The 12,237-nt window shown below is 36.9% G+C and overlaps 1 pseudogene; it reads left to right on the top strand.

The window, feature by feature from the left end:
- LOC131776774 (leucine-rich repeat-containing G-protein coupled receptor 5-like) overlaps nucleotides 1-12,237 on the top strand; it is a 133,893-nt pseudogene that overhangs the window by 110,863 nt on the left and 10,793 nt on the right.

Below are 12,237 nucleotides of genomic sequence, written 5' to 3'. Positions count from 1 at the left end.
ATCAAAACTCCTATGTTAAGGAATTCTTTCGTTAGCATGTTAGACACTTTTAACATCCAGAAAGAAAGGATTGCCAAAAGGTTTATAATTAATTCCTTTGTCCTTTCTTCCTTTTTTACTTTGCTGGCTAAAACCTCTTTTGTTAATTTTGCGTAGATTTCATGTTGACTTTATCACCCAGGAGAAAATTCAAACAGTCTGCCTTCTAATCGTCTACTCCTCAATACCTGCCACATCTTATCACTAGCACTTATAACTCTTATTCGATAAAGTGGTCAGTAACATGTCTGATCTTCTTACAAGTCTTGTTATCTTCAGCTTTGCAATAAAAGTAGGAAGTAAATCAGATTAACCCATTTGTTTTTTAACTCTTACGGTTTCCTTCTCACCATTGCAGTTTCCTGAACAACAACAACATAAAGAACTTGTCCTCTGATCAACTACCTAACATAACTTGGAAGGACGAATATAAAGTTAAAAACCTGTAAGTTTTGTGGCTTACGAATCTTTCTCCGCTCGAGTTAGTAATTCTACCACATCTAAGGTCTGTAAAAATTGCATGGTAGCAATAAAAAAAGACCCTCCCATACGACGGCGACTAATAGTAAACCAACAACTTTCAATCTTGATGGGAAATATAGAAATATAAACTGAAATAAGGATACTTTATTTTACTGTATTACAACCTTGTCTTTCACCAGGTGTGTTTTAGGCCCCATTTATATGGTCCTGAGTATTCGAGACAACCTGGAAAGAAGGTTTCACTTTAATCGCAGTGACTTTTCAATATTCCAGCCTCTATATTTGGGGAGGGTCAATCGCACTCTATAGCAAAAGTTATAGTGAGCGAAGCGCTTAGCGTAGCCTCAGACCGTAATTTATTTTCACGCGTTCAAAACTTTCTGCTAAGAATAAACTTAGATGTTGACATGAGAATATCGATTGTGTTGATCATTCAAATTTTGAAACAACTTTCATTGTTCCAACAACATTCCACTATTCAACTTATTTTTTTTTTCAAGTTTGGTTTCGTAATTTGTTTCAAGGTTTCATCACTCTGTTGAGGAATCAAACTTAATTAGAGTAAACCTGGATGGTTTGTTATGCAACCCGTAAAACCCTTCGAGACTTCGACTCGTTAAAATTGGTTAAGTACATCCACCAAGAAAGCGAGACGTATCAGACATAAATAACAGATAAGCAAATGGTTTACTAAGGTCTATCGGGGCCCAGTTCTCAGTTGTGGGCATTTTGGTTCGGTGAAGAGGATAACCGGCAGTACGAAACACACAGGGAGTAAGCTTAAGATCTGTCAAAAAACAATATACTTGGTTCTAAAAGTTTGTATTAAAAAATATGCTAGTTTCTGTATAAGGACCTTTTGTTCTGATGAATTTCCATGATATCCTTAAGGGAGGAAAAGAAATTTTGACGAGGCCGGCAAGGTGATCGATAAGCTAAAAGCATCGAAAGATTTTGATGGGAGGGGAAAAACAATTAACCCCTTCACTGGATTTTGATGTGTCATCTGTTAACGAAGAAATCATCTGCGAAACTTGAACTATAACATGGTTTGGTTAATTTGAAATAAAATTGTATCTTCTTTGTTACCAAAGCCATGAACACTGTAATTAGTTTCTTAACATAGCACGCTTTTGGTCTCAAGAAATGAGCGCGCTCGTGTTCAAATATTTCTTACTTCTAATATTAACACTCGTATGCAACAACAGCCTGTCTCTGATTTGTTTTCATCTGTGGCTGAGTCCAAAGATATTCAAACGCTCCAAACCGAACAATTGAGGACCTTCAAGAAAATAATTATATCTTTTATGCAGAACCCTAGACTTCAACAAACTGGAGACACTTCCTCCTGATATATTCAAACGCTTCAAGCTAAATGATCTGTAAGTATTTTGCTCTGAAGCTTAATAAAGTTGACTGTCGCTGACTTGGTCAGATTATTCTTCCTTTTAACTCAAATCCTTTACTAACTTAATTTTGTGAACATGTAAACGTATACTAACTACCCAATAAACTTGTCCAACAACAAGCACTTGTGTGAATTCTCTTGAGCAAATTAGTCAATCGCCAGATTAACTAAATCCTGCGAGGCAGATTCCTAGGGCTTGTCATTAGAAACACAAGAGTAGATGTACTTGGCCTGCTGAACTCAACAGCAAAAAGAGCTCTTCGAGCAATTAATTAGTCCATGCACATTTGTACAGTAGTTCCTCCCAACAGGAGTGGCAAGTTTAGTTAAAGCCTCAGGAAAGCAGTCTGCATCTCGCAAGTTCTGGTCAGCAGAGAGAATGAAAGTCTTTTCAAATACTAATGGTATTCAACTTTGATGCGCTTTACAGGTGGCTTGGAAACAACAACTTAAAAAAATTATCTGAAGATCTATTTACTGGGCAAGATAAGTTAAAATATTTGTGAGTACTAATGATTTGGTATCCTTTTAAAAAAATATTTTTCAAGTTACTTGCTCTACCTTGTCTCTGACGCAATAGCCTGTTAGCGGCGTAAAAATGATTTAATCTATTCACATATAAGTAACACTAAGAAATAAGAAACATTTCAGCGTGGAAAATGAATTAAATAGTTCGATAATTTGAAAGGTACGATACCACTGTAGCCTGCAGCCACAACTGATCAAGTTGAACAAACAAAGGTGTTTAACACAATGCCTTTATCTGTTAATTATCACTGCTTGTTTGAAAGGAGTAGCGTTCTGTGGCACGTTACTTCATGAGCGTGCGAAATATTACCTCAGACTGACCACAAAGTTTTTGGAACGGCTATGTTGTTTAACAAAAACCAGTTTCGGTTATTAGATGATTAGATAAACGAGTTAAAAATCAAGAGCCGAATAGAAACTCATTAAATTCCCGGCGCCATGTTGGAAAAGAAACTGCCCAAACACCATAGCGATGCTGGCGCGTACGGTGACCGCGAAATATCAACAAATAGAGACCAGTGCTCTTTCGGGGGAAAAGTTTGCACTTTCATTCTTTAACGCGTACGAGATGATAATAGTATTCAAAGACAAGAAATCGCAACAATATTCAGAAACTAAAAGTGAAGGATATAAGGAAAAGTTTGCGCTCTAATTCAGACTTTGTGTTAAAAGTAAACTAGTAAACGATACCAAAAATGAGGATAGTGTTGATGATGGTGGCGATTTTAAATACGATTGGATAATCTGAAAAATCCCTGCGCTCGGCCGGTCTACACACCTTCGTAAGCTTTCCGAACAATATCATGGACAGAAGTACGACTACATTGTCGTATCAACTCGGAAATGTCCTCACATTGTGCTGAAGGAAATTCAACTTAGTTAAGGGAATGTGAAAAAACCAGGAAGTAAAATCTATGATGGAAAGACTTACGTGAAAGCCAGAGTTTTGCAGTCGATGAAAAAGACGCCGTTCAGAGTTGTAGTAGAGTTCTCACCTTGACGTGAAATTTTCGATCCCGTTTAGGAGAGCATGCAATACTGAATTTTGAATAGTTCTTAAATGGAAAGGCGGTAGAAGGGTGAAGCAAAAAGAAAAAAAAAACTGTTTTAAATTAAAACCGATGACATCAGACTCGATCTCATTCTCTACTTGGTGGTTTAGCTAAATAAGTAGTTAATGACGGCTGGTAATTTCCGAGCGAGAGCGAGTCAAATAAAGAGTTGTTTTCAGACTACTTTCAAAGGCTTAGCGCATTCAAACCAAATGGCTAAAAAAAATAACTTAACTAGTGATGAGTGACAAACTGATCCTCACAAGATTTAAGCAATTGTAGAGAGTAATGCCCTGGGAAAGGAAAATATGAACTGCGGTAAGTGACAAACTGAACCTCTTGCCTAGCCTTCAATGAAGACAACATTGTCCTCTTTTATCACAGAATTTTACTTCTTTGGCTCTACTTTCTGGAAATATTTTCTTCCGTGATCAATTCATAGTTAATTTCTAATTTGTTACATTGATAGTTGTATAGTTGGTACAAAAGGTTGCTTTTCTCATGTAACACGTCTGTAAGTTTGTAACACAAGGTTAAAATTACAAATGGGCTTTGATTGGCTTAAAAACAAGAGAAATCAACAAAAACAAATAAAAGAAAAGCTTCTTTTGCAGAACTCAGAAATACGATGTGAGAAAATAACGGCCGATGCGTTTGCACACAATGAGTTGGGTTTGCACGTACCTCGTCACAGTTAAGAGAGTTTCTTCCTTGCTGAATTTGTGGAAACGTGGTTTGAAGCCGCGAAAAGTAATGACAACGGAATCGTGGGAAAAAAAGCCAGCGAACGAAACAAATCACTTGAAAGTTTCTAAAACCAAAAATGATTGAAAATACGAGTTAAATAGCCTAAGAGGGATGATAGCTACACTCGACAGGTAATTAGATGTACAAGTCAGAATACAAGTGGTCCATAACAAAAGCAGACTTCCGCATAAAGCGCCAAGTTTTACTGAAGAGGAAGAGGAGGTGCTACGGAAGGCAGAAACTTTTGGTTCTAAAACTCTACACGCTCGTATTTATTCTATGTGGTAGCTTTAAATGCTATCTTTTGGTTCCCGTGGCCGACAAGAGCATCATGGAATGAAATAAGATGGTTTAACTATGAAAAAATGACGAAGGCGTGGAGTTCGTGCCGTTTACAGAAGGTCCAAAAAAGACGAGACAGGGCGGGCTTTAGAGTAAGAACATAGATTTCCAACCTGGTAGAAAAAGGTTTCCGGTAGCTCTCTTCAAGCGGTTTGTCCAGCGAGGACCTTTAAATATGCAATGGTTGGGTACTTTCTACCTCAGTGTCTAACGGAACCGAAATTTGAATGACAATGTCTGCTTTAAAAGCCAACCGTTAAGCGTAAATACAGCAATAATGCAATATAATGAAAACAATTGTGGTGAGTAGTAGCCTTAAAGAAAGGATGGAAAAGGTCACGAATCACTATGCAGGAGCCGGCCCATCATGAGCAACATCGAAGGAAAACCAATTTCTACTTACACATTCGAGTTTGAAGAAGTATAGCCACACCTATAATGAGGTATCAAGAAGAACAGACCATAATGAAGACACCTAAAAACCGACAAGTTTCTCTCATGCTTGGCCGCTCAAAGCGCGCACCTAGGATTTGAAAGCAACGGTAGAGTTCTAATGGACGCTAAGCTTTAATAGTCGAGTTTGAATCTGATAGACCAGTACAAGCCGGGCACTTTTGCTGATCACTGCACAATAAATTTTCTTCAAAACGTTTTTGAATGGTTTCAAATCAATCCCCACACGCTTCCAAGCTTACAGTTGAATAACTTTTGAATGAAAGTCTTGATAAAGTTTGAATTTAACAAACGCTGTAATCTGTTTCGGTCAATCATTTGGATGCATCTCAAATAAAATAGCAGCGTGCGGTGTCAAAATTTCCCTTATTTTGATCTTCTTTATTCCTTTTTTCTTTTATATTATATTACTTGTTAATTTTTCAAACTAAAAATTTCACTAATCCAAGAGGCTTTTGTTCGTCTGAAAAATGTGTTCGTGCTTATTTAAACGCTTATTTAAACAAGCTTCAATGCTAAATAATGTGATTACCCATGCAAACCGTAATTCAATACATTTTGCTCAATTTAAAGCTATGTTGTTGTTCTCCCAATGCAGGCGATTGAGCAACAATCAGTTGAAAGAGCTATCACGCAAAATATTTCTTGATTTGTCTGCCTTGGAAGAATTGTAAGTAACAAATTTTTCCATTTTCACTATCCTGCACATTGATTTTGTATGACATCCACTGTTATCAACTAGTTCAAAACATAGCACTGATTTATTGAGACTAAATCTTTCAATCTTCGCAAATTTGAAATAACAGATTAATATCACTGAACATCTAATGATAATGATTGGTCAGTTTTCACCGATTAGAGTGGATTCTGTCAATTATCGGGTAGTAGAACTGTCACGGTTGTGCTCGTATTGTGTTGGAAAAGTGCTCACCGGACCGCTAAAAAATTCTGAAAAAATGGCTAAAAGTCCAAAAAGGTTGCCACCTGAATTTTGAAAGTTGCTACCTAAATTTCTTGATACTTTTCTATAAGCATAAATTAAAAGCTTTATTTTTCGTTCTTCTCAATAAATGCTAACATAGGTTAAGAAAAATAGCTTCAAACTTAGCTTTAAAGAGTTGCTTGCAAATATGGGCCAAATTTATATATAATCTTGAGTTTAAAGGAACGAAACATACGGTTCATTAGACGCTTTGCCGAACGATATGAAGGAAATTGAATGAAACTAGCTCTATTGATTGCATTCTCAGAGTCTAGACCATAAAAATCTTGAAGTTTTCTATGAACCCGTTGGCGTTTTCGTGCTTGATATGTGCGCTAAACCTATCTTGTGCATAAAAATTGCTCAGAAAGGCACAAATTGCTCAAGGTTGCTAGAACCACAAAACGCCAAAAGGTGCTCAAAAGTTGCCAAGCGCAATCGGGACAGGCCTATCAGGGAATACAAAGCCGATTAAATGACGAGCTTGCCGAGGTGGTGGGGGGGGGGGGGGGGAGGGGAGGGGGGAAGGAGGAGCAGAGAAACTTAATCAAAAATTTGTGAGCCTCTAGTTTTAAACGTTGTCTAGAAAAGGAAACATCAAGTCCCCATGAAAAGGACCATCAACTGGAATTGTTTCCAAACACCTTCTCAACTTTTTATGTAAATAGATGGAGTAGATGTTGTCGTGGGTCTGTTTAGTAATATATCGCAGTTGACGTCACATTGTGATTAGGACTAGAAAGAGACATGGGAGAGTGTGTCAGTGGAAAAGAAAATTCAGTTTTGTCGGATCACATGCCTAACTAACCATAAAATCAGGTGGGATAAGTCTAAAATGATCACCACTAATTGACATTACCACCAGCGCCTTTGTTTGGAAGCCTGGAATATCAACTCGGCCTACGCTCGTTTAAATCGTGATGATGGCGGCTTACTACTTGACGCCTGTTTACACCTCGTCAGAAAAAAGGGCAGTTGATTAGTGTGCATTTAAAAGGAGCGCTTGTTGCAACGATCAGATCAGCCTCTGATGAAGGCACTAGACAGGAGTGTCGAAACATTGGATCTATGAAGTGTAACTTCTCAGTTACATTCATTAAATCTTTAAACCAGAGTAGCATTAAGCCATGTCTGATTAAAAATTCAGTAAAGTGTTGTTGAGTAAATTTTATTGGATGAGAAATACAGTAATTTCGATGAAAAGGTCAAAGTCGAAACTCATATCAAGATCATTTTCCCGATACGGTTCAAACGAAGTCGATTTACATTTAGTGGGCATAAAATCTATTTATGGCACTTGAAAACTTGTTTTAGTTACGGACATTTCTCCCATTACTTTAAAACTTTTGTTAACTGCAACTTTTGACTTGTTCTATTCACCATTTTATATGATGACCAATTCTATTTTATTGCTAGGGACTTGTCCTACAATCAGTTGCAGTTTTTGCCTCGAGGGCTACTTAGCAATAACGCTAAGCTGACAGGACTGTAAGTAAAACTGATTGTAGAAAAAAAAAATAATAAAAAGAAAAGAAAAGCAAAGTTACTGGTGCAATTTAGAAAATTAATTATGGTGGTCTTTAAACACTTGAGAAATTTGCTTATTTCTGCTTGGACGTGATACGCTATCGGATGAATAGATTCAGTGAGTGGTGTTATTTAGTTTTAGATCTCAGAATGTGTGGAGCTATTTTTGCGAGATTAGTCGCACTTAATGATTTTTATGGGGTTGATCCTTTCTACTCTAATTGATTCCATAGTCTTCTAATCGATGGATGCCTGAATGGCGATCGTTTCTCAGTTGAATCACCAAGATTTCAAAACACTTGGCAATCTTATCCTAGCCACACCAAATTATTTCTGGAGACTTATCACGGGAGAAATTGTTATTTTAAGGCAAACTAGTCCAGTTCACATAAACTTTTGCTCTCAGTAACCTGTCGCTCTACTTGACTAGCAAACTGTGCAAAAAAATTCCGTTTCCATGCAGATATAAAGTGGCAAATAATTAAGATAAAAAAGCAATTGAAAAACAGCAGTGAATATGGTAGAGATGATGAGAGAATTAAAGTGAATTAAGACCCAGAGATGGCATTGTCTGCCTCAGATATCTGATAAAAAAATAATAATCAAAACTTTTATGTTGAAGAATTCTTTAGTTAGCATGATAAACGCTTTTAACATCCAGAAAGAAAGGATTGCTAAAAGGTTTATAATTAATTTCTTTCTCCTTTCTTCCTTTGCTTACTTTGCTAAAATCTCTTTTGCTAATTTTGCTTAGATTTCATATTGACTCTTTCTGCCAGGAGAAAAGTCAAACAGTCTGCCTTCTAACCGTCTACTCCTCAATACCTGCCTCATCTTATCACTAGCACTTATAACTCTTATTCAGTAAAGTGGTCTGTAACATGTCTGATCTTGTTACAAGTCTTGTTATCTTCAGCTTTGCAATAACAGTACAAAGTAAATCAGATTAACCCATTTGTTTTTTAACTCTTACGGTTTCCTTCTCACCATTGCAGTTTCCTGAACAACAACAACATAAAGAACTTGTCCTCTGATCAACTACCTGATAAACTTTGGGAGCGCAAATATAGAATTAAAAACCTGTAAGTTTTGTGGCTCAGGAATCTTTCTCCGCTTGAGTTAGTAATTCTACCATATCTGAGGTCTAAAAATAACCAGCAACAATAAAAAAAGACCCTCCCTTAAGACGGCGACCAAAAACAAAACCACCAATTTTCAATCTTGATAATACAGGAAATATAAGAATATAAACTGAAATAAGGATACTTTATTTTATTGTATTTCAACCTTTTCTTTCCCAAGGTTTTTACTGTATAATCTAACCGACAGAAAAACACTACTGTCCTACAAACTCAACTACTTTGCGTGTAATGTTCTTAACAAAGAACGACTCCTAAAAGCAGTACGATACTTAGCGTTAATAAACCTAATTAAGTCCATACAGTTTATGTCCTGGCTTACCACTGACACAATCTCACTGCTGTCTTCAAAGTTCCTTGAAGTGAGCAATCTTTCCCAGTAACTCTCTCTAGGTCATTTTGATTCGAATGTCTTTTTTGCTTTGTGAACCAAAAAACTGCTGGAGAGAAGGTTTCTTTTTAATCGCAATGAATTTCAATATTCCAGCCTCTATATTTAGTAAGGGTCAATCGCACTTTATGGCAAAAGTTACAGTGAGCGAAGCGCGCTAAGCGTAGCCTCAGACCGTAATTTACTTTCACTGGTTCAAAACTTTCTACGAAGAATAAAGTTTGATGTTGACAAACGAATATCAATTGTGTTGATCATTCAAAGTTTGTAAAAACTTTCACCGTCTCAACAACATTCCGCTATTCAATTGATTTTTTTCACGCTTGGTTTCGTAATTTGTTTCAGAGATTCATCACTCTGTTGAAGAATCAAACTAAATTAGAGTAATCCTGGATGGTTTGTTATGCAACCCGAAAAAACCTTTGAGATTTCGACTCGTTAAAATTGGTTAGGTACATCCATCAACAAAACGAGACGTCTAAACATAAATAAGAGATAAGCAAATGGTTTACTAAGGTCTATTGGGGCCCAGTTCTCAGTTGTGAGCATTTTGGTACGGTGAAGAGGATAACGGGCGGTACGAAACACATAGGGAGTGACCTCTATCAAAAAAACAATATACTTGCTTCTAAAAGTTTGCCATTAAAAAATATGCTATTTTCTGTATAAGAACCTTTTGTTCTGATGAATTTCCATGATATACTGAAGGAAGGTAAAGAAATTTTGGCGAGGCCGGCATGGTGATTGATAAGCTAAATGCATCGAAATGTTTTTTGATGGGAGGGAAAAAACAATCAACCCCTCTCGTTGGATTTTGATGTGTCATCTGTGAACTTGAACTCTAATATGGTTTAGTTAATTTGAAATACAATTGAATCTTCTTTGTTACCAAAGCAGTAAACACTGTAATTAGTTTTTTTAACATTGCACGCTTTTGGTCTCGAGAAATGAGTACGCTCGTGTTCAAATATTTCTAACTTCCAATGTTAACACTCGTATGCAACAACGGCCTGTCTCTGATTTGTTTTCATCTGTGGCTGAATCCAAAGAGATTCAAACGCTCCTAACCGAACATTGAGGACCGTCGAGAAAATAACTATATCTTTTATGCAGAACCCTAGACTTCAACAAACTGGAGACACTTCCATCTGATGTATTCAAACGCTACAAGTTATATGATCTGTAAGTATTTTGCTCTGAAGCTCAATAATAACGTTGACTGTCGCAGGCTTAGTTAGATTATTCTTCCTATATCACCCTTTTATTCATAGTCTCACCCCCTTTAACTCAAACCCGTTATAATTACGAACTTTCTTTTGTGAACATGTAAATGTATACTAAATAACTACCCAATAAACTTGCCCAACAGCAAGCACTTGTGTAAATCCTCTTGAACAAATTAGTCAATCGCCAGATTAACAAAATCCTGCGAGGCGGATTCCTAGGGTTTGTCATTAGAAACACAAAAGTAGATGTACTTGGCCTGCTGAACTCAAAAGCAAAAAGAGCTGTTCAAGCAATCAATGAGTCCATACGTATTTGTATGGTAGTTCTTCCCAACAGGAGTGGCAAGTTTATGGTTTAAGCCTCAGGAAAATAGTCACGCATCTCGCACGTTCTGGTCAGCAGAGAGAATGAAAGTCTTTTCAAATAATAATGGTATTCAACTTTAATGCGTTTTACAGGTGGCTTGGAAACAACAACTTACAAAACTTATCTGAAGATCTATTTATTGGGCAAGACGAGTTAAAATATTTGTGAGTACTGATGATTTCGCATCCTTTCAAAAACATATTTGTCAAGTTATTTGCTCTACTTTGTCTCTGACGTAATAGCCTGTTAGCGGCGAAAAATGATTTAATTTATTTACATACAAGTAACACTAAGAAATAAGCGACAGTTCAGCGTGGAAACGATAATTTCGATAATTTGAAAGGCACGATACCACTGTAGCCTGCAGGCTCAACTGTTAAAGGTTCTGATCAAGAGGACAAACAAAGGTGTTTAACACAATACCTCTATCTGTTAATTATTACTGCTTGTTTGGAAAGAGTGGCGTTCTGTGGCACGTTACTTCATGAGCGTGCGACCAGACTGACCACGAGGTTTTTGGAACCGCTATGTTGTTTAACAAAAACCACTCTTGGTTATTAGATAAGTAGATAAACGAGTTAAAAATCAAGAGCCGAATATAGAGAAGCTCATTAAATTCTCGGCGCCATGTTGGAAAAGAAACTGCCTAAATACCATAGCGATGCTGACGCGTACGGTGACCGCGAAATATAAACAAATAGAGAACAGCGCTCTTTCGGGGGAATAGTTTGCGCTTTCATTCTTTAACGCGTTCGAAATGATAATAGTATTCAAAGACAAGAAATTACAGTAACATTCAAAAAATAAAAGTGAAGGATATAAGGAAAAGTTTGCGCTCTAATTCAGACTTCGTGTTAAAAGTAAAGTAGAAAACGACACCATAAATGAGGACAGTGTTGATAATGGTCGCGATTTTAAATACGAGTAGATAATGAGAAAAATCTCTTCGCTCGACCGGTCTACACACCTTCGTAAGCTTTCCGAACTATATCTTGGACAGAAGTACGACTACCCTGTCGTATCAACTCGGAAATGTCTTGACATTGTGTTGAGGGGTACAAACTACAACTGAAAAATTAAACCTAGATAAGGGAACGCAAAAAGACCGGGAAGTAAAATCTATGATGGAAACACTTACGTGAAAGCCAGAGTTTTGCGGTCGATGAAAGAGACGCCGTTCAGAGTTGTAGTAGAGTTTACACCTTGATGAGAAATTTCCGAATCGTTCTTAGAAAGAAAGGCGGTAGAAGGGTGGGGCAAAAAATACTTTTTTAGATTAAAACCGATTACATCAGATTCGATCTCGTTCTCTGATGAGAGAATTTCCTGATTTAGGCGTTTGAGTGGCAATCGGCTGGAGAATCTGCCTCCAAAAATTTTTCAAGGATTGTTCGCCTTAGAGGAACTGTAAGTAAAAATTTTGCGATATTTCTTTCCGAAAATCTTAGTCAATGATAACAATTCTTTCTTGTGCATTGCGTTTGCATGAGATTATTGCTTTCAAGTCGTTCAAAACATGGTTTAAAACCTTTCGTTCTTAATTGAGCCAGTAG

This window comes from Pocillopora verrucosa, chromosome 1, assembly GCF_036669915.1.
Source record: "Pocillopora verrucosa isolate sample1 chromosome 1, ASM3666991v2, whole genome shotgun sequence".
In the NCBI taxonomy this organism is placed as follows: Eukaryota; Metazoa; Cnidaria; class Anthozoa; order Scleractinia; family Pocilloporidae; genus Pocillopora; species Pocillopora verrucosa.
The sequence above is the reverse complement of the archived record's forward strand: the minus strand, read 5'-3'. Positions and strand labels throughout refer to the sequence as shown.